The sequence below is a fragment of the Canis lupus genome, chromosome 13 (assembly GCF_003254725.2).
Source record: "Canis lupus dingo isolate Sandy chromosome 13, ASM325472v2, whole genome shotgun sequence".
Classification (NCBI taxonomy): Eukaryota; Metazoa; Chordata; class Mammalia; order Carnivora; family Canidae; genus Canis; species Canis lupus.
The window spans coordinates 58,380,684-58,400,498 of record NC_064255.1 but is presented as its reverse complement, the minus strand read 5'-3'; the positions used below and the strand labels follow the sequence as shown (position 1 = coordinate 58,400,498).

Genomic DNA, 19,815 nt, shown 5'->3' with positions numbered 1-19,815 from the left:
TACATAACACTGTGTAAATTTAAGGTATACTATGTGATAATTTGGTGCATCTGTATATCGGATTGCAAAATGTTTACCGTAATAAGGCGAGTCAAGGTGAGTCAACATATCCTTTGCCTCACATTATTACCACTTTGTTGTTGTTGTTATGGTGAGAATATTAAAGATCTAATCTCTTAGCACCTTTCAAGTATATAAGTTTACCACATTGTACATTACATCCCCAGAACTTATTCTTCTTAAAACGGAAAGTTTGTACCCTTTGACCTACATCTCGTTTTCCTCATTTCCCGGCCTCTGGCAGCCTGGGAGACCAGATTCTAATTTAGAATTCTCATACTCTTTGGAGTTCGGCGCCAGAACCCTGCAGCCTGAGAAGGTACAGCCCTAAGCGCAGGCCTGCATCTGGCCCCACTTTCTCTCCCCACTCCCAGCTCCATCCTGCATTATGAGGGGCTTCATGCACATTCTTACTGACATCTCAGCCCCTAAGTCCAAGCTCTGATCATATCCATGAAAACATCTTCCCTGTGGCCATCCCTCGGGTCTACCTGGGTAAGACAGAGAGTATAGGTCTTGGAAGCAGCTTTGGGTCAGTGGGGTCCTTGGTCTATGGTCTAGAAAAGGGAAAGGGCTCGGGCTCCATGTGCCATATCCTATTGGGGGAGCACATCTGAAGCCAGTGAAGGGTCCTCTTAAGTGTGGGTCCAGGAGAGGGGCCTCATGGGAGAATGGAGGATGTTCCATGCTGGACGACAGCCCAGCTACAAAGGCCCTTCTTCACTTTTGTCTCACCTGTGATAGAGGTTCTCTGTCTCCTTCCTCCTTTGGACTTCTCATCCCTCTTGTCCACCCTTTGTTTCCTGTTTGAAACACCATCCTTCTTTCTCCCTTTTCCTCCCGCCCAGAATTAGCTAGTCTTTTGGAGGCACTCTGGATGGGATCCAGAATCTTTTCTGGCACTTGTCCTAAATGCTCATTTGAATCTGTTTTTTGTTTATAGTGTGTTTCATGAGAAAAAGCAGCACTTCACTACAAGTAAGAGAAACAGAGAGGGAAGTACCTAGAATGTAATTAGATTAATACTTCGAGATATGACTATGCTATAGGTATTATGTTTCCAAAGGATTACTTATTCAGTATTTTACAGAATAAACGTAAATAGTTGTTGACTTACAAATGCTGATAAACTATGAAAGAAGATATGAATTGAAGCAAAACGTGAAGGAACAAAACATCTATATATTTAATGATACAAAATGCTGAGTGCTTTGATTGTCAGGCACTAGTGTAAGCACTAATATATGTTGACTTATTCAATTATGTCAACCCTATGAGGCAGATAATATATCAGTATCAATTTTATAGATGAAGAAACTGAGGCACAGAGAAGCCAGGTAATATTCCTAAGGTCAGATAGCCAGGACTGCAACTCGGGTAGTGTGGTTGCATGCTTACTTTGGTATTAAAAGCCATTAATATATATTCAGATGGAGAGTGGTCAAACTTTTAACTCTTCATCTTTAGAGATTAGCTCTTAGTTGCATCTGCAGAAGCAGAATTCAGTCAATTACCTTAGTGGTCCCTCTGAGTTTTCTTAGAAACTATCCTTGTAATAAAGCAGTGGTAAATTCCCTGGTTTTTCCCATGGCTGGAGTTTGTTCAGTTAGACTATGCTCACCCTATTTCTAGAATTTTCCATTTCCAATTGCTTTCCTTTCTCTGGGGGACTTACCCACTTTTCCATACCACTTGTTCATAAGACTTGCACATTGTGAAGCTCTTTACATTTAAAGTCAAGGAAGCTGAGAGCTGCAAAGGCTTAGTTCTTATTCAGTCTAGGTTTTTGTTTTTTTTTTTTGAGACAATACTTCCAAACTTTTTATCATGGTTTAAACATGTATCATAAATAGAAACTATTCTAGATAAAGAATAGGAGGTTTGTTTATCTGTAGGTATATTTGGAATGGGACAACTGTTTGGAAGTTGTTTTTGTTGTTTGTTTTCTTAAGTAGTCTCCATGTCCAATGTGGGACTTGAACTCTGAGATCAAGAGTTTCCTGCTCTACCAACTGAGCCAGCCAGGAGCTCCTGGAAGTTATTTTTGTAACCATGTGAGTGTGATTATTTGAGATGTCACCCTTCTCTAAGGTTATCTGAAGTAAGCATAGATCCTTGAGTTTTGTCAAAGTCTGGGTGATTATCCATGTGCTTTGTTTTTTCAGTAAATAATTTACCCAGGTTCCTCACTAGTTATCAAATAAATCAGGTATAAAACAGTGATGGCTTATAAAAGATGTCAAAATATACTAAAGGAAAAAGGATACAGCCCTATTACTTGCTATTGACTTAGAGATTATGGATATTAGATTTCATTTAATCATGAGCTCCTTATGTGCCAAAGTGGCATTTTTTCATAAATGGGTTATAAAATAATGCATTTATTGAAATTTATGTGTAACTACAGGCTAATATCTCACAGAAAGTCTGCTTCTTGAAGTGTGAATTATTTGGTTTAAAACATCAGTCAGCACGCATAGACTTGTGATATTGATGACACAATCATATCTCAAGAATAGTAGGAACTTTATATTTGTCAGCAACATATCACAAAACTTTTTTGGGTTTCACAGTATTTCAGTGGCATTAATAGCAAGTACCATAGTACTCTCTTTTTGGATGCTTTTTTAATATTTAGTTTTAAGGTGCTATTGATTATAAGATGCAGCATCAATTTAAAAAGAACTTTACAAAGAAACATTTCAGCATATCAAACATGCACATCAACTGTGTGATTATATCTAGATTTTAGAAACATTACAGTGTGAAGAAATCTATGTCTTAGAATTGAAGCATTGTGGCAATTCTTACTGAAAAAATTAGTAATAAGAACAGCTGAAATGGTTAAATAACTCTCTCAAATACCATTTCTCCATTTTAATAATAATATTAATGATATAGATAGCATCAATTAAGAGTTTTCTATTTGCTAGACATTGCCAATGCTGACCATGGATAATCATATTTAATATTTACATTAATTCTTTCAGGTGGGTACCGTTGCTACCCATGTGTTAAAGACAGATTCAGTTTTCATGTTCAGAGATTAAACCTTAAGACTGGTATTTACCTATAAAATATGTGCATAATGGCCAAATGCCCATTTTCCATTTGTTACCCCAATTCACCTCTGTCATTGACCTACTGGCAAGATACAGAAAGCAAAAAGTTAAGACTTTTTGATAACTGTTTGTGGGTGCCTTGGTGAAGGAGGAGGCAATAACTGTTATGAAAACCTTTTTGCTTAGGTTCAGTTTAGACTCTGCACGAGGATACCTTTTATCTAGTGGTATGGATTTGTGATTTGGTCACATATATGAGAGTGAATATAGGGCTCACCTTTTTGAGAACTATTTCGGTATTGACCATTAGCCTCTCATTGTAAATATTGTGCTGTGGGGAACAAAGAGAGTATGGGATTTCCCAAAGCTGGGAGACTTCTGTACTTGAGCCCTATCTTAGTTTGATTTCTTCCAAAAGCAGACTCTAAGATGAGGATCTGGGTGCAAGTATATTATTTGGGGGGTGGGGGAGGTAAATCGTAGGAAATAAGGTGAGGGAATAGGGAAATGGGACAGCAGAGAGAGGGAAGCCAGTCAAGACTGTGGTAATGAACAGATTACTATTTTGGGCAACTAGATTTTACTTCTACAGGAAACTTTCCAAAGATACTGTCTAGAACATACCTAGAATTGTCCACTGAACAAAAACAGCTAGTATAGTTCTCTGTGATATTCTGTCCTTTGTTGGTTGAGAATTGCTTCTAGCATGCCGTTGCTCCAGCATTTCCTGGCTAAGAATGCTCCAGTGGCCAGAGAAAGCCAGAGACACAGGAGATTGAGGTGGGGGTCATAGTCATTGGTGTATGGGAACTAGCCACCAAAGTTGCAGGCGACATCAGCAAAGGGCTGAGGGGATATGGGCAAGGTACCAGCAATGTCTGCCATAATATTCCTGAAATTGGAATCTAGAATTCAGTGAATCAGGGTGAGGTTGCTTCTAAATGACATCTCTTACCACAGAAGCTATGCTCAGGGTACTATGATAGTCCTTCCAATAAAAATGTGATGGAGCTGGAAACACATGCAGGCGGTATGGGTGTGAAACCCTCCACGGTACTCTCTCACTCAGATAAATCACCTTCGTTCTGGCTCAAGCTTTCACTGAGATAGCTTCAGGCTTCATCTATTTAAATCAGAAATGAAAGTGAGGGTGAGTGCATTCATTTTACTCAGATGAAGCAGAATCCATCATAATTGCAATTTGATGGCAAATGTAACATCTCTCTCAGCACTCCGTTCTTACCTTCACCATCTGGTTTTCTTTTCAGGGTCAGATTTCACAGAAGCCACACTCCCCTTTCCTAGCACCCAACAAGTCCTCCTTACCTTCTTTCAAAAACTATGTTGTGAGATGGGGAGCTGGGTGGCTCAGTCGGTTGAGCGCCCGACTCTTCATTTCAGCCCAGGTCATGATCTCGGCATCGTGATTTTGAGCCCCCTGTTTGGCTCCATGCCCAGTGGGGATCTGCTTCAAGGTTCTCTCTTTCTCTCTGCCCTTCCCCACCCCAATCAATCAATCAATCAATCAATCAGTAAAATCTTAAAACATTTTGTGAGAGTTACTAAGATGAGGGAAGAGGAGGAGTATCAGGGCTGAACAAATGAACAGAGGCCGAGTGGCCAGGTAAATTCACTAGTTCTGTGATTACTTCATCCTATCAGATTCATGGTGGAGGTGTGTGTGGGGGAGAAGGGATGTGATTCAAATTCACTCTCAACAAAATTAAAAATTACTGTAAGTCGTGGAGTTTTGGGGTCACTGAAGAGTATATAAAATCTCAAACATTGAATGTTCCCTTGCCAAAGGCTTATCGCAATGTTTCTGTCTGTGTTGGTCTAATGCGAGCCACGAGTGTGGGATGATGGTAGGATTTGCTGATTTTTGACATTCGGTATTTTAGCCATTCCATTTTATGATGTATAGTTCTATGTCTGACTTTATCTGTGAGGTAAGAAATAGACATAAAATGTCTACAGTAATTTTGACCTGTCTTATATGATATGAATTATTCCTTTGATTTTAGCTTTAGAGAATAAACTTGTGAGTCTATTTTATCTTTATTGGCTTGATGATTTGTTTCTGGAATTAGAATCTGACTTTGCTTAATATCTTACTAACACAGGGCAACATCTTTTATTTATATCATAAAAGGTGACAAACAGAAATGTGTTTTGATTAGCAGCTGCCCTCCAAGTCACCCCCACACAGAAACATTTCTCGTTAGAGTGAACCACTCCTCCTCGTTTAATCAAACTGGATACCATGTCCCTATTTGAAGTTGAAAGAATTTAAGGCTGCAATTTCAGCCTGAGTTTTATTTATGAACCAGTTGCCTGTGCAGTATGCATGGGCATTTGAAATTAGTAATAATGAGTTGAATACATACGTATTTAGAACAATGTGTGGACCATTTCCTGACTTTTCTTGTGGTTAAGGCAGACTAGGACAGCAGCAGCTTCCTACAGCTGCCATTACCATTCTACATTTCTCTTTTATTGCCCATCAAACATGTATAGATTTAATGACCTGGAGAGGGATCAGTGAAATTCTTCACAGCACTGCATGTTTATTAATGGGCCTCCTGTTCATTGTGATGTGTTAGTGTCAGGATTATGCCAGTGGTATTGCAGGAGGCAATTAAGGGTTTCTTTATTCCCGATAAAAAGGAAATTAGTCACTGATCAGCAACACAGAGCAGCTCAACATCTTGGCAAGTGCATGAGGGAAGGGGGAAAGCAAGGGCTACAAAGAGGGTAGAAGGTAGGGAGATGGTTGATGAGTTTGCTCTATTAGAGGACATGTCAAGGAGGAACAGGAAGATGAAAGAATGGAAAATAATGAAAGCAAAAAAGAATTGGAAAACGGACTGGAATGGGGGTCTTTACCATGGTTCTTCAGTTTCTTTGGCAAGGAGGACATTAGATTGATTTGATTAAATTTTTTTCAATCCCGTTCAAGAGGAACTTCTTGATCCAACTATTTTTGAGTCTATGGAGGTTCCTTGGGGGCTGTAAGAATACTTCAAGTTTCATCTTTGCCTTTAAATAATAGCAGCAGCAAACAAACAAACCAACAAACTTAGGGTTGATTGAGGGTTGGGGCTAGAGGGCCATCATCTGACTCAAGTATTTGACAAGCATTTATTGAGGAATCATACCATGTGACTCTAGCACTAATTTACCTATATTATGGAGTGAATTGTCTACCCCAAATTTATGTGTTGATGTTCTAATCCTCCAGTGTTTCAAAATCTGACTGTGTTTGGAGATAGGGTCTTTAAAGAAATAATTAAGGTTAAATGAGGGCATTAGGGTGAGCCCCTATTCCAATATGACTGGTGTCCTCATATGAAGACAAGATTAGGATGTGGACCTACAAAGGGAAGACCATACAAAGACACAGGGAAATAGTGACTATTCCAAGCCAAGGAGAGAGGCCTCAGAAGAAACCAACACTGTTCACACCTTGATCTTGGTTTCTAGCCTCCAGAAATGTGAAAAAATACATTTCTACTGTTGAAGCCACCTAGTCCATGGTATGTTGTTATGGTAGCCTTAACAAATCAATACAACCCTGAAAGGGAGGAACTATAATCCTATTCTAAGGTGAAACTGAGGTTCAGGAAGTTACGCAAGTAGTCTGGATTTACAAAACTAGTACGATTTCAGAACTTGGATCAGAAATAATCCCCGTCATTGAAAACAAGCATTAAGAACCTCAGCACCAGAATTGCTAAAAGAATCTTGAAAATTCTTTTTGAAATTAAAAAAAAAACATTTTAAAAAAGATTTTATTTATTTATTCATGAGAAACAGAAAGAAAGAGGCAGAGACAGAGGCAGAGGGAGAAGCAGGCTCCATGCAAAGAGCCTGATGTGGGACTCAACCCCGGGACTATGGATCACACCCTGGGCAGAAGGCAGACGCCCAACCATTGAGCTACCCAGGCGTCCCGAGAGTCTTGAAATTTTAATCAACAGTTAAACTTTATATGTAAATGGTTAAAAGTCAACTCAAGCAAAGTGAGGATTCTTAAAAACCTATATACAATGAGAATAGAATGTCTTTACTCATTCATTTCTAACCTACGGTATCACATTCAGATCCCAGGATCATACTTCTTAGAAAAACACAAACGCATAAGAACTTGTTCCAAAGAGAGGGAGTCAAAGATGACTGAACGACTCTGCAACATGCCACATCAAAAACAGTCTAAAGGGGCTACGAGTGCCTTTCTAAAGATAGCTATCCTCATTTGAAAAGAAAAGAGAGAATAGAATGTTCTGAATGAGTCTACAGGAAAGAAATAAGACCAACCTCTTGGGATAGATTTAGTTTCAAACATGGGCAGCTGAGTCACAGGAAAAAAAAGTCTTTAAGGACTTTTTGGGGGTGTTTTGGGAGTAGGACAATATTTGCTTTGCTCACCTTTATCATAAAACACGAGTGGATTTCTAGCCTTAAATTACTGGTGCCACATCTTGGAAGGCAGTTCTGGATGTGTTATCCCAAATTCCATCTGTATTCAACACCAGCAAGGCAACTGTGAGGGGCTCACTTTGAATTTCACCTGGCTGGGCCATAGGCCAAGAGTCACTCCACACCTAGTGGTGCCAGTTGGCTCTCTAGTGGCTAATTAAGAGAAAAATTGTTCCCTTGGGGCCAAGTTTCTGTCTCCTAAATAATTCTATAGCCTCTCTCATTCACAAGATGGAAAAGATCTGTTCATAAGAGCATGTGGATACTCTGTGATTAGGTAGAGTGTATAGTATTAAGTACAGAAATACGGGCCTCGAGTGGGAAATGGGAATCAAAACCTTGTGCATAGGTGGGCATCCCCACAGAAATGGTAAATACAGAATGTCAAAATTAAGCTCTTGCTTTCATCCTTTTTCTTCTTAGGACAAGCCAGGAGATCAGGGCACCTCTGTATTCCCTGATGGACAGACAGGCAGCCTCAGGTCCCTACCAGCTCACCATTCCTGGGGAGGAGTGCCAGGTCCAACACTGCCAGTTACCAGGTTGGTGAGTCCTTATTTTTGGTTCAAGCCATGTCTTCCAAGTTCCCTTCATTTGGTATTAAAGTTGATATTTTGATTCTTCTTCGGCCATTTCTTTGTTTTACTTCCCAAATTATTCAATTTGAGAAACTTGGGCGAGGAAGTGACATTCTGATTTTGGAGACCCTTCAGAGATTTCAGTAGGGACCCAGAAATAAGGTCCAACGTGAAGCTGTTCTGCTATTATACCATAAATATCAACTATTATGCTGTTAAAGTGTATGACTTTTCGTTTGGGTCAAGAGGGACTTTAGATCTGAAAATCTCTGTGATTTTAAGAATTTCTCCTTTGACTTTAATGGATTTCAAGAAAATGTTCATTATGTGTAGAGTTAGCAATCTGTCAGCGAGGCAAGACTATGACTTTAGAAGCTCTGAGCAATGCGAGACTTTGATGCTGTGCCCCTTCCCCTCCCTATGTGCTAAAAACTTAAAAAACAGTGTTTGAATGATAGAGTAATAGTAATGACAAGCTTGTACAGCATTTATTGTGTATCAAACACTCTGGTAAATGTTCTTCATAAATTAATTTATTCATTTCTTAGAGCAAATCATGACATAGGTACTATTTTTATGTCTATTTTATAGTTCATGGTAGGTCTGGGATGCAGTTCTAAGTGGATTGACTTCAGAGTCCGTGCACTTAATCATTATACTATGCTGCTGCTGCTAATAATAATAGTAGTAGTAGTAGTAATAATAATAGTCTAAGAGTGTTCAACAAAGTACTTTTTTCTCCATGATAAATCTGCTGGTCTTTATTTTGAAATATATAATTCACATATTGAATTCTTAAAAATCAGTCTCCTCCCTGCCCTACCGCAACTCCCTCCCCACCCCCCATTTTGGTGCTCTTGTTTTGCTTGGATGTTAAGCATATTCTTAGTTATTGGATAATCTAACAGAGGCCCTGAGTGAAGACTTGAGTTATCTGGGCTGTGTATAAATATAACAAAATGTAATAGGAATGTCTATTGGGTGGAAGAGAATACACTACATTCTTTGCCTCCAAAGCCAAAAGAGGAGCAAGTGACTCGTGAATCTCTTGACTTCTTTTGTAGCACTTTGAATTCACATAATTAAAAAAAAAAAAAAATCAGCCTGAGAGGTCTCTTACCTTCTAAGCCATTCAGCAAGCTGCCTTCCTTTCAACATAATGAGCCATAATTACTCAATGATCTTTCAAAGGGCAAGTATCTCTGGGACCCTAAGATCTCCTTTACAAAGGCTTCCTCAGGTTTGATTTGCTAATCCCCTTAGTTAAACCACAGTTATTCCTTTTGGAGATCAAAACTGCTGCAACTACAGTGGGCTTTTAAATAAGGGGCTAAAAATGTTATAAAGGTTATCTGAAATCTATTTGGGAACATTCCTCTATACTTTATATCTACATAATCTATTGTTCTATCCATGAAGGTGGAAGCAGAACTGAGCCTGACCTCAGGCAGACAAAGAAAAATTTGCTGTCAGCTTCTTGTTGAATGACAAAATCCCTGAGGCAAAACTCTCTTAAGTTTTTATTTAATTTGTGTTGTACCTACAGCACAACCCTTCTTTGCTGTGTCAAGAATTTATTGAGTTGTAATTAGACTGTCTGAGGGGCAACTACATTCCAAGCTGAGACCTCTTGTGGATTACCCAAGAGCTAGACTAAAATGGGGGATGAAAAGTGATGGAGAGAGAGAGAGAGAGAGAGAGAGAGAGAGAGGAAGAAGAAGAGAGAGTGAGGTGGAGAGATTTATAGAATTTGATATGTGCTATTGCGAAATAAGAGCCTACTTTCATATGGTGGACATGTACAAGGGGCTTGATGTTACATAGAACCCAGCAGTCCCACAAGAAGTGGTCTCATTCTTACTATTATAGATTTATTTTTCTATCCTTTGGTTGCCCCAAGCTCCGTGATTCCTACATATGTTCCTTTTTTCTTTCCTCCAGCGTTACTAAATTATTATGTTCAATTACCATTATTTTAAGGGTCCTATCTATTTTCAGATTCCAAGTATTGCGCAAATTCGTGGCACTAAGATTTTTATCATAGTCTTGTCTCAGCTTCCAATCTGTTGAGTAGCAACAGCCCTTGCATTAACATTTAGAGTAGCCTCGCTGACATGATGACCCAGCCGCTTGCCATACAAATGTAATCAAATCTATTAACGCCTTTATAGATCAAGTTTATTTCTTCTTTATGGAAAGTAGTTGAGGAGAAATGGTACAGAGGAACAAAGGGGTTGGCATCTAGTGGGTATAGATGAGGGAGTTTACCCCTTCCAATTGCCACACAAATCACAAGGAGCGGTTTTTGTTGTTTAGCAATAAACTCTTGAGCTGAAACTTGGACTGAATGTAATTTTCTTTGGGGTGAGATAAGGATGGGTAGGGAAATTAGTTGTTTGGGAAGAAAGGCATATAAAAAGAAAGAATTTTTTTTTTTACAATTTCTGGCTAGAATCTCATGGGACTCCCTGCTCTAATAATTGCTATTAAGGTCCACTGTCTTGTCTAAGATAATTCTGAAATCAGCACTACAGGGAAAAAGGGTTTATTTGCACTTACACGTGTGGAAGGGTATTTTGTACATCATGAGCTTGGATTGGATCCAAGTTTGTGCTGAAATGTATATTTTTTATATAGAGTAGAAAAACTTTTAAGTATCCAGGCAGAAAAAGGGAAGATGGGTGATGGAATTCATTGACTAGGATTCAGAGCCTTATAGTTCTATGGATAAATTTGTAGGCTCTCCATGACGTGGCAACATGTGTCCACTAGAGGTCAGTAAAAGGCAAGGGGTGAGAAACTTCTCCAGCAGGGCGCTAGCTTCCCCTACACCCAGGTGGGTTTCTCGGTTTTAACACTCACATTTGAAAAGCTTTCTTTTAAAGATGACTAAAATGTGGTATTCAAGGTTTCCTGGGAGAGGAGAGCAAAATAAAGAACTCCATCTCCAAAAGAAGTGAAACTGAAAAAAAAAAAAAAAAAAAGGTTTGAAGAAGTTACATAGCAGAAAACCTTTCTTAGGCCTTTGTTACCTCAGAATGAACAGGGCTATTTTCCATCGCTGATCTTTTGGATGTGGGTTTAAGCGGGTGTACTAAAGCCTATTGCACGCCTTAGTGGGAAGGAAGCTCTCTGCTGCGATTCCAACAGCACATTTTCCGAACCTTGATGGCATTTGTTGCATTGTTTACTATTTTTTTTCTAGTACATGTTTTCCTCTTGTACTAGTTTGCAAGCTTCTTGATGACAGGAATCAGATCTCGGGCATTTAAAAATCCTGAATACTTGAAAAAAATCCTCAGTACTTGGCCACTGCTTGACTAGAACGTTGTAGGTCACCTAAAAAGTTTGTGGAACATATATGAATCATGCATAATGTGTTCTTTATTATTATTTGCAAAGTACAGTAGTATTTGTGTAGATGTGTGTGCTTGGAGGGGTCTTTGTCATTCTCTAGAAGATTTAAAGTGGATAAACATCCATATACTACCTTTCTTCTCATAAAACTAACCAAAATGATAATGTCTCAATTTTATCTGTTTGCTTTTCCATTTCTGATGAAATTCAGAACTAAAAATGGATGTCTCTCTGAGATATAAAATGCAGGAGAAAAAAAGATCACTGTTACTTTAACCGCAACCAGTTTTCTGCATAAAGTCAAGATGGATTTCAGAGCTTTTCAAATTGATGGGTGTTAGTCTGGCAAGCAGTGAATTCTGGCCCTCAATTCTCGAGTTGTCAGACTATTTCACAGACCTGCTGCATGATGGAAGGCTATTGAATATTACTCAGACATTGACCATTATGTTCTTTTCTTCCGCCAAGCATTAGGCACTTTCCCTTTAAGGTGAGCTGTTTCCCCCTGACTTTGTGTGTTTAGAAGTCCTATAGAGGAAGCAGGTACCCAATCTGAAATCCAGAGCACTCTCAGCTTTGGCATCCACATCTTTCATGGTAGGTGGCTCAATGTGGTGCCTTTGAACACACGGCCCCAGTGGGAGCCCTATTATCTGCTAAATATTTCTGGAAATGTTTATTCAGAACATGGAGCACAGCAGGCTGCCCCCCTACTCCTACACTGACAGCTAAGCCTTTGAAATGGCAAATGCATAGACCTCCTGAGCGCCTCTACTTGGCCCCTGCTGTTGACATTTTCAAAGTTAACATATAAAATGATTCCATTGAAATAATATTTTTGAAGATCTTACTGCCTAAACTTTATCAAGATTCACAAATTAGCTCTAGGATGACATTTGACTTAGGTAGAGAGTATGAGTTTTAAAATGAATATCTGATAGATTATACTCAAACTAAGCCCATTATGATACCCAGAACATATTGTTAAGCCTCCCATTATTCACTTGAGGCTGTTTCTTAAAAATTTTCTGGTGTTATTTCCAGACACATAATCCTAATTCACTGGAGCTAGTTGACCCTGCAGAGACCTTCTAGTAAAACAGTATCTTCATTTTAGAGGTGAAGTAGTCAAGGTTCTTAGAAGGTATCTGAAATGACTCTAGAGATGGACATTCAAACTTTTTGAGGTAACTTTTCCCTCAACAATTTAATTAACTTGGTCTATGTATGATCATTGAGAATGATATAGATAGTATCTGATTACATCACAAAATTACACCATCTCAGGTTCATAGGGCAGGCATGATGGATAGAGTCAAATAGCATCATTTCTGATTAAACCATTCACCTTTCTATACCTTGTATTTTCCTTTCTAGTCTTGAAAGGAGGTGAATGTGGGAAAAGAAATGTCATATGTATAAAAAGAAAAAAATCTGATTCCAGGGTATAGGTAAGTGGGGAGTAGGGGCAGAAGGAGTAAGATGGGCTTCTGCACATTGTCTCCTTCAAAGCTTCTCCCAAGAAGTGTATACAAAAAGTAGTAGTGAGCTGGTTAAGCAAAGCAAAAGTTCCTTGGCGATAGTGGAAAAGAGATTGTTTTAGTGTTGGTGGAGAGAGCTAATCCAAGAATCCAAGGCACTGTCTCAGTGCCATAGATAATGCACTTTCTGTTCATTTCAACTCAAAAAATGCTTATTTTATGTTTCAGGCAGGCATTGGATATATATACCAGTGAACAAAATAGAGTCTCTGTTCCCATAGAATTTACATTCTTATGGGAGGAGATAGACACTGAACAAATAAGAGATGAGAAGTGCTAACCAAGGAATGTTAAGCAGGACAAAGGAGATAAAGAGGGATGGCAGGGGTGGGGTGACATTTTGTAATGAATGGTTGTCTTGGGTATTCCCATGGGGACTTCAAAAGGTGTCCAAGGAGCTGCAACATTGCTTAGGCTTTCCTCAGGAGAACAGTGTGTCGGGGCAGATAGGAAATTGGATTTTCTGTCACTTGTATGGCCATTCAGTGGGTCAACCTGTGCCAGCCAAGATACTATACCTTTGCCTCAGGACCAGCCTCCCCACTCCTTCTGCTGCACCCTGAAATGAACTTGTGTGGTCTCTGTGACTGCTCATGTCTCCCATGTGACATTGGTGGTATTGGCCTAGTTTGGCTCTTTGTGAGTCAAACTGAATTTAACTGTTATTAAACCCATTTCTGGCAAATGAGGCTCAAAGGGTATTTGACTTGGGTTGAGATCCTGGTTGAGAACCTGGAACAAAAGAGTATAGCAACTAAATCCATGACTATTCTTGTCATATTATTCAAGAGATTTTCTTGAGATGGAGAGTCAGTTAGGTGAAGACTTCCTCTTCTATTTATGTTTTCTTTTTTTTTTTTTTAAGATTTTATTTATTTATTTATTCATGATAAACACAGAGAGAAAGAGTGAGAGCCAGAGACACACAGGCAGAGAGAGAAGCAGGCTCCATGCAGGGAGCCTGATGCGGGACTTGGTCTCGGGACTCCAGGATTGCATCCTGGGCCAAAGGCAGGTGCTAAACTGCTGAGCCACCCAGGGATTCCCCCCCCTCCAAAGAATCTTCTAAATAATATTGAGGTTTTTTGTTTTGTTTTGTTTTGTTTTGTTTTGTTTTGTTCAGTAGGTCTCTGCATTCAATAAGCATTTAATCAACACAAAGCTTACTATAGCTACTGTTTGGGGAGGGCTTTGTCCCTTCTTAAAAGGTAGGATACCCGGGAAAGTGTGAGACATTAATGTTTACCAGCTGTTTATACTTATTCTTGTTAAGCTTCACATTTTTGTCTGTGACAGTGTTTGGTGGAGGGAGGGGTTATGGGGAAGTGAAGAGAACTTGATTTTACAGAGCAAGAGAAGGTACAGTGATGAGGCCCATGGGAATGGAGAACAGGAGACAAATTCCTAATTTTGGTGAAGACCAAGATGTTCTTTTGATTGTGTTATTCTGATCTTCACTGTCTTAGTATCTTAACTCATGCCTCTATACACATATGATCTACAAAATAGTCAATAACTGGAATGGCACTGGAACCAACCAATCAGAACAGACACCAAGGACACCCACTACTACTGAACCCAAGGGGATTTCTTGGTTATAAAAATAAGTTGAGAAAGGGAAATTAGGAGTGAGTCATTAATAAACACATAAGACTGAAGCAAATATAATGACCTAAACAATGGGGTATATCCTCCCTGGTCTTAGTCCTGAGGTAAGTTGTGCTGGCCACCTTTGTGTTTTTATGGCAGTTGTCTTTCTCTTACATCATGCTTCCTGTTTTTAAACTTGTGACTGTTTTGTAAATACAATAACATAGTGATTGTTTAACAATATATCTGCTGGTGTGCCTAGTGTTGACTGATGACTCTCATTTGTAATAGAATTTTGAATCTCAAGGATATTTGAAAATTTACTATATTCATGTAGTGTTGTATTTAATTTGCACTGAAAAATTAAGATGTCTTTCCAGTATCAAAGCAGATGCTCAATTAATATTTGTTAGATGAAAATTTATGAAAGCAAGAAGCAAGCAAGCAGAGCTCAGATGGATCATGTCCTCCATAAAGTATTCCTGACTGCCTAAGCTTGATGTGATTTCTCCCTTCTCTGATTTTCCATTGCCCTCTTGTTTGTATTTATTACCTCATGCAATTCGTTTTCTCATAAACGCACACACAATGCCATTTTCTCAAACGAATTACAAGATTGCAGAGTGTTTTATACTTTTTTATACCACCCATACTCTTTTGGTAATGAAAAGTTGAATTGGGAAGAGGGGATGGGAGAGACAGGGAGACTTGGTGGTGTGATTTGATAATGGCCTCAACTAATATGGTAACAGTAGGAATGAAAGAGAAGGGGAGATAAAAGAAGCATAATAAAAGAATCACTCAAACTTCGTAATTGGATATGGGAAGATGGGGAGAAGGAAGAGTCATAGCTAACTTCTGATTTTGAGCCTTTAAAGTATTAGGGTTCTTGGACCTAAGGTCTTTCACAAGCAATGTTGTAAAGCTGGTTTACTCACGGAATATGAGCTGATATAGAGGGTTTAGCAGTTGCTTTTCAACCTGGAATGAGTTTACAGTTCAGCCAAGGTTACACAGCTAGTAAAAGGCTGAGTAGGGATTATGAACTCAGGGAGTCTGGCTCCAGGGCATGCTTTCTGGCCACTGTGCTGTGTAGCCTCTTGTATTAAATGAGATAAGGCGTATGAAACTTGCAAACTTGAAAGCTGCATACAAATGTTACTTCAAATAAACATTATGGGAAGTTTGTGTTATTGGAACTGAGACTCAAAGCATGAGGAGCAGTCAGTGGCAGATGAAGAGGGTTACAAAGGAAAATAGAGAGGTCACAGAGGGCAGGTGGTTCCACAAAGGCACAGTGGGTAGCCTAACATGTGGGAGAGGGAAGGAGAATGTATGTAGCTAGTAAACAACCTGACCAAACCTTTGCCCAGTCAGTTCAGTGAAAATGGAAACCTGGGGAGAGCATTTACTCTTAGAAATTTGATCCCAGAGTTCTCAAAAACACTTTGGATCAGAGAGAGGGGGACAATGACTTGGGGTTTGCAGCTCAAATATTTCTTCCACCTGCCACACATGCACACAATATCTTTGGCTAATCAGTTAGGATAAGGCTTATCCCAGAGCCTGCTTTTGCAGGCTCTATCCTTGGAATTGTTTCTAAATGTAAAGTAGGAAGTGATCTTTTGTTTGAGCTGCAGAATATAAGAGCCGGGAGTCCAAGATTCAGCATTCAAAATGCAAGTGATGTCCTCAGAGACTATCACAGCATAAATAGAATTCCTAAATGCAGAGGGCAAGGATTCTGCATGGCCCACATACACAAAAGAACCAACAGGGTAGCAGTTGGGAATCAATTCTGTTAAACGCAAAATACAATAGGGAGCAACACTACATTGTTGCAGAGGCATTCTTAATTAAACAATTCAAATGTGCTTTTAATTCCTGCTAAAATGAGGAGCAGAGAGAAGGCAAATGGGCAGCATTTGGTGTTAAATGTCATGCCTTGGAAAGTACAGAGTGTTAGAGGAGCCTAGACAGGGCCAAACTGGTAAGAACACAGAGCATAGGGTAGCCAAAGACGGGAGTAGGGTCAGATCGTGCAAAAAGCCTTTTAAGCCATGGTAAGGAATTAGGATCTTATTCTTAAGAAAATAGGTAGCCATCGGAAGATGAAGAAGAAATTGCATCTTCAGTTTAGTGTTGGAAAGGGAGAAAGAATTGTTCAGGATGATGAAATTAAGAGGCCATTACAATAATCTCTGCAGGAGACAATGATGGCTAACACTTGGGGTGCCTGGCTGGCTGCGTCCATAGAGTGTGTGACTCTTGATCTCAGGATTATAAATTCAAGCCTCACATTGGGTGTAGAGATTACTTAAAAATAAAATCTGTAGAAAAAGATGGCAACACTTAACTAGTACTTAATATGTGATAGTCATTCTTCTAAGCTACTTTAGAGAAAACGTGTGTTTATACATAATAACTCATTCAATGCCATGATGATACAGTAGATGGTGTTTTTATACCCCTCACACTACAGATGATGAGACTGAGGAACAGAGAGGTTAAGAAACATGCCAATGTCACACATTTAATGGTATAACTGAGATTTGAACTCAAGCAATGTTTTTTTTTCCTTTTTAAAGATTTTTATTATTTATTCATGAGAGAGAGAGAGAGAGAGAGAGAGAGGCAGAGACACACACAGGCAGAGGGAGAAGCAGGCTCCATGCAGGGAGCCTGACGTGGGACTCGATCCTGGGTCTCCAGGATCACGCCCTGGGCTGAAGGTGGTGCTAAACCACTGAGCCACTCGGGATGCCCCTCAAGCAATGTTTTTAATAACTACAATACACTCTCTGACTAAGATAGTCTTATTGGGGGGCCCCACGTCGGGCTCCCAGCATGGAGCCTGCTTCTCCCTCTGCCTGTGTTTCTGCCTCTCTCTCTCTCTCTGTGTCTGTCATGAATAAATAAATAAAATCTTTTTTAAAAAAAGATAGTCTTATTGGAGATGATAAGAAGTAAACTGAGTCAAAAAGTAAGCAAGAGATCCAGCACTTGGTGATTCACTGGAGCAGTGGAGCTAAGGACTTTGGTTCGAATATATTGAAATTGAAGGGCCTTGGGTCAGTCAAAGGAAGTTAACAATTGCAAAAAAGGGCTAGAAGGATCTGGGTTGGAGCTCCCTATTTGAAAGCTTCCAGAGTGGGAGAAATTCAGCAGGGTGAGTGTGAAGTGAAGAATGGAGAAAGATGAGGGCCTGGTCCATAATCTTGAGTTCTCTTCACATTCAAGGACACATAGAAGAATAGGAATCTACCGGATGCCTGGGAAGGAGTAGCCAGAGAAGAAAAGGAGATGAGGACAGTGGGTGTCACAGAAGATGAGGTAAATGAATTTCAAGAGGCAAGGGTGGCCGTATGAGCAAGATGACAAAGATTTAGCCTAATAATATCAGAGCTGTATACTCACTAGTTTAGACAATATTTATTCATTTATTTGAGGGGTGTTGGGGACGAGGGACAGAGGGGCAGAGACAGACTCTTAAGCAGACTCCATGCCCAGCTTAGAGCCCAACACAAGGCTGGGTCTCACAACCCTGAGATCATGACGTGAGCCGAAATCAAGAGTCAGATGCTTAACCAACTGGGCACTCAGGTGGACACTCCTAAACAATACTTTGAGGAGGTTTGGCAAAAATAGAAGAAAAAGATTTGAGAGATGATTAGTTTTTAATGTAAGTATGCTTAGCATGTGTAAATGCTGAGAGAGACGGAGTCAGGGTCAAGTTGTAGTCAGAAGACAGAGGAATAAACAGTGTAGCTGTTTCTAGATGTATTAGTGAAAATAAAGCTAAACTGCTCCAACAAAAAGACCTTAAAATGCAATAGCTCAAACAAAACCACCCTTTATTTATTCCCCGGTCACACTGTAGGGCAGCTCCTTTGCTAGGCATCTCTATTCCCCAAGGACATTCAAGGATCTAAGTTTTTTTGAACCTGTGTTTTCTTGCTCCCCCAGGGCATTGTTTTGTGGATGGTGGGTCTCCACGGAGTCCTTTTCTGTCTGAGGGAAAGAGAAACAGTACAGAGGAGGTATCCTTGTTGTCTTAAGATGCTGGCCAGGAGATACATATCACGTCTGCCAACTATGTCAGGTGACCACACCTACCTGCAAGGGAGGTAGGAAACGGCTATCTAGCAAGTCACATGGTTTCCCTACAATTTTATTTCCGTGTGAGAAGGATGTTGGGGGGTGGGTGTTGCAATTTACAGTCTTCTCATAAGAGTAAGGGATCAAGGATAAGTTGAGAAATATATATTCTCCAAATCAAATATCTCTTCAATTTAAATGCTTTTCCGGAGTTAGGAGGAAAGCAATCTGATTGAGCGAATTCAAAACGAATATGTTCCTTATTGGAAGCCCATCACCTTTTGGGAAATATTTGCCTTATTTAAGGAGAGTGCTAGAGAGAATATTGAGACTTTTAATTTAGAAAACAAAAGTATCCCCAAGAACATTTGCCTAATAATAAGAGGTAAAAGTTCTAAGCCAGGTAGAGCTTTAAAAGAGAATCAGCTGTTAGATAAGACACATATTTGGGGAATAAAAACTTTCTCTGATCACCTCAAATATAACACCAGGTTCTGGTGTTACCACCTCTTATGCCTGCCTCTGAATCGCCAACTGGCTTTTGTCCTTAGACCTACTGAAGTTGACTATTCCTTTAGGCCAGTTGTCATGAATGTGACAATAGGAATGCAGCAAAGGTTGATGAAAGTAAAAAAAAAAAAAAAATTTTTTTAAGAACACAAAATATATCTTGATCATTGTACAAATAAGTTAATTTTACCACTGTCAACTTCCCTTCTGATTTCATTATGGTAAATTATAACATTATTATTTCTAACTGGTGGTCATTTATCTGACATCCTCATTACCCAAAACAAAGCAGAGAAATGATGTAGGAAAATATCTGAACATTAAAATGAATGTCACAAAATTCATGCAGTAAAACTCATGTACTTTTCTTACAGGAGAATTTCTGGCTTCCCTTTCACTCCTTTTTCGCACATGGTTTGCACAGGCTGGATTGTCTGGAGTAGGGCCGCAGATGAGATAGGAAGCAAGCTAGAGGCAGGTGTATTGAGAGTATAAGGGATTGATGAGAATAAGTCAGCAAGGAAAAGCAATGTAGAAATA

General features: G+C 39.5%; 1 long non-coding RNA gene across 1 annotated transcript; it reads left to right on the top strand.

Moving 5' to 3' along the window:
• The first annotated feature begins 365 nt into the window (after positions 1 to 365).
• Positions 366 to 19,417, top strand: LOC112652312 (uncharacterized). The gene is made up of 4 exons (XR_003131356.3): positions 366 to 555; positions 8,025 to 8,143; positions 17,908 to 18,000; positions 18,634 to 19,417. It is a non-coding gene; the product is annotated as an uncharacterized LOC112652312 (long non-coding RNA).
• Positions 19,418 to 19,815: the final 398 nt, after the last annotated feature.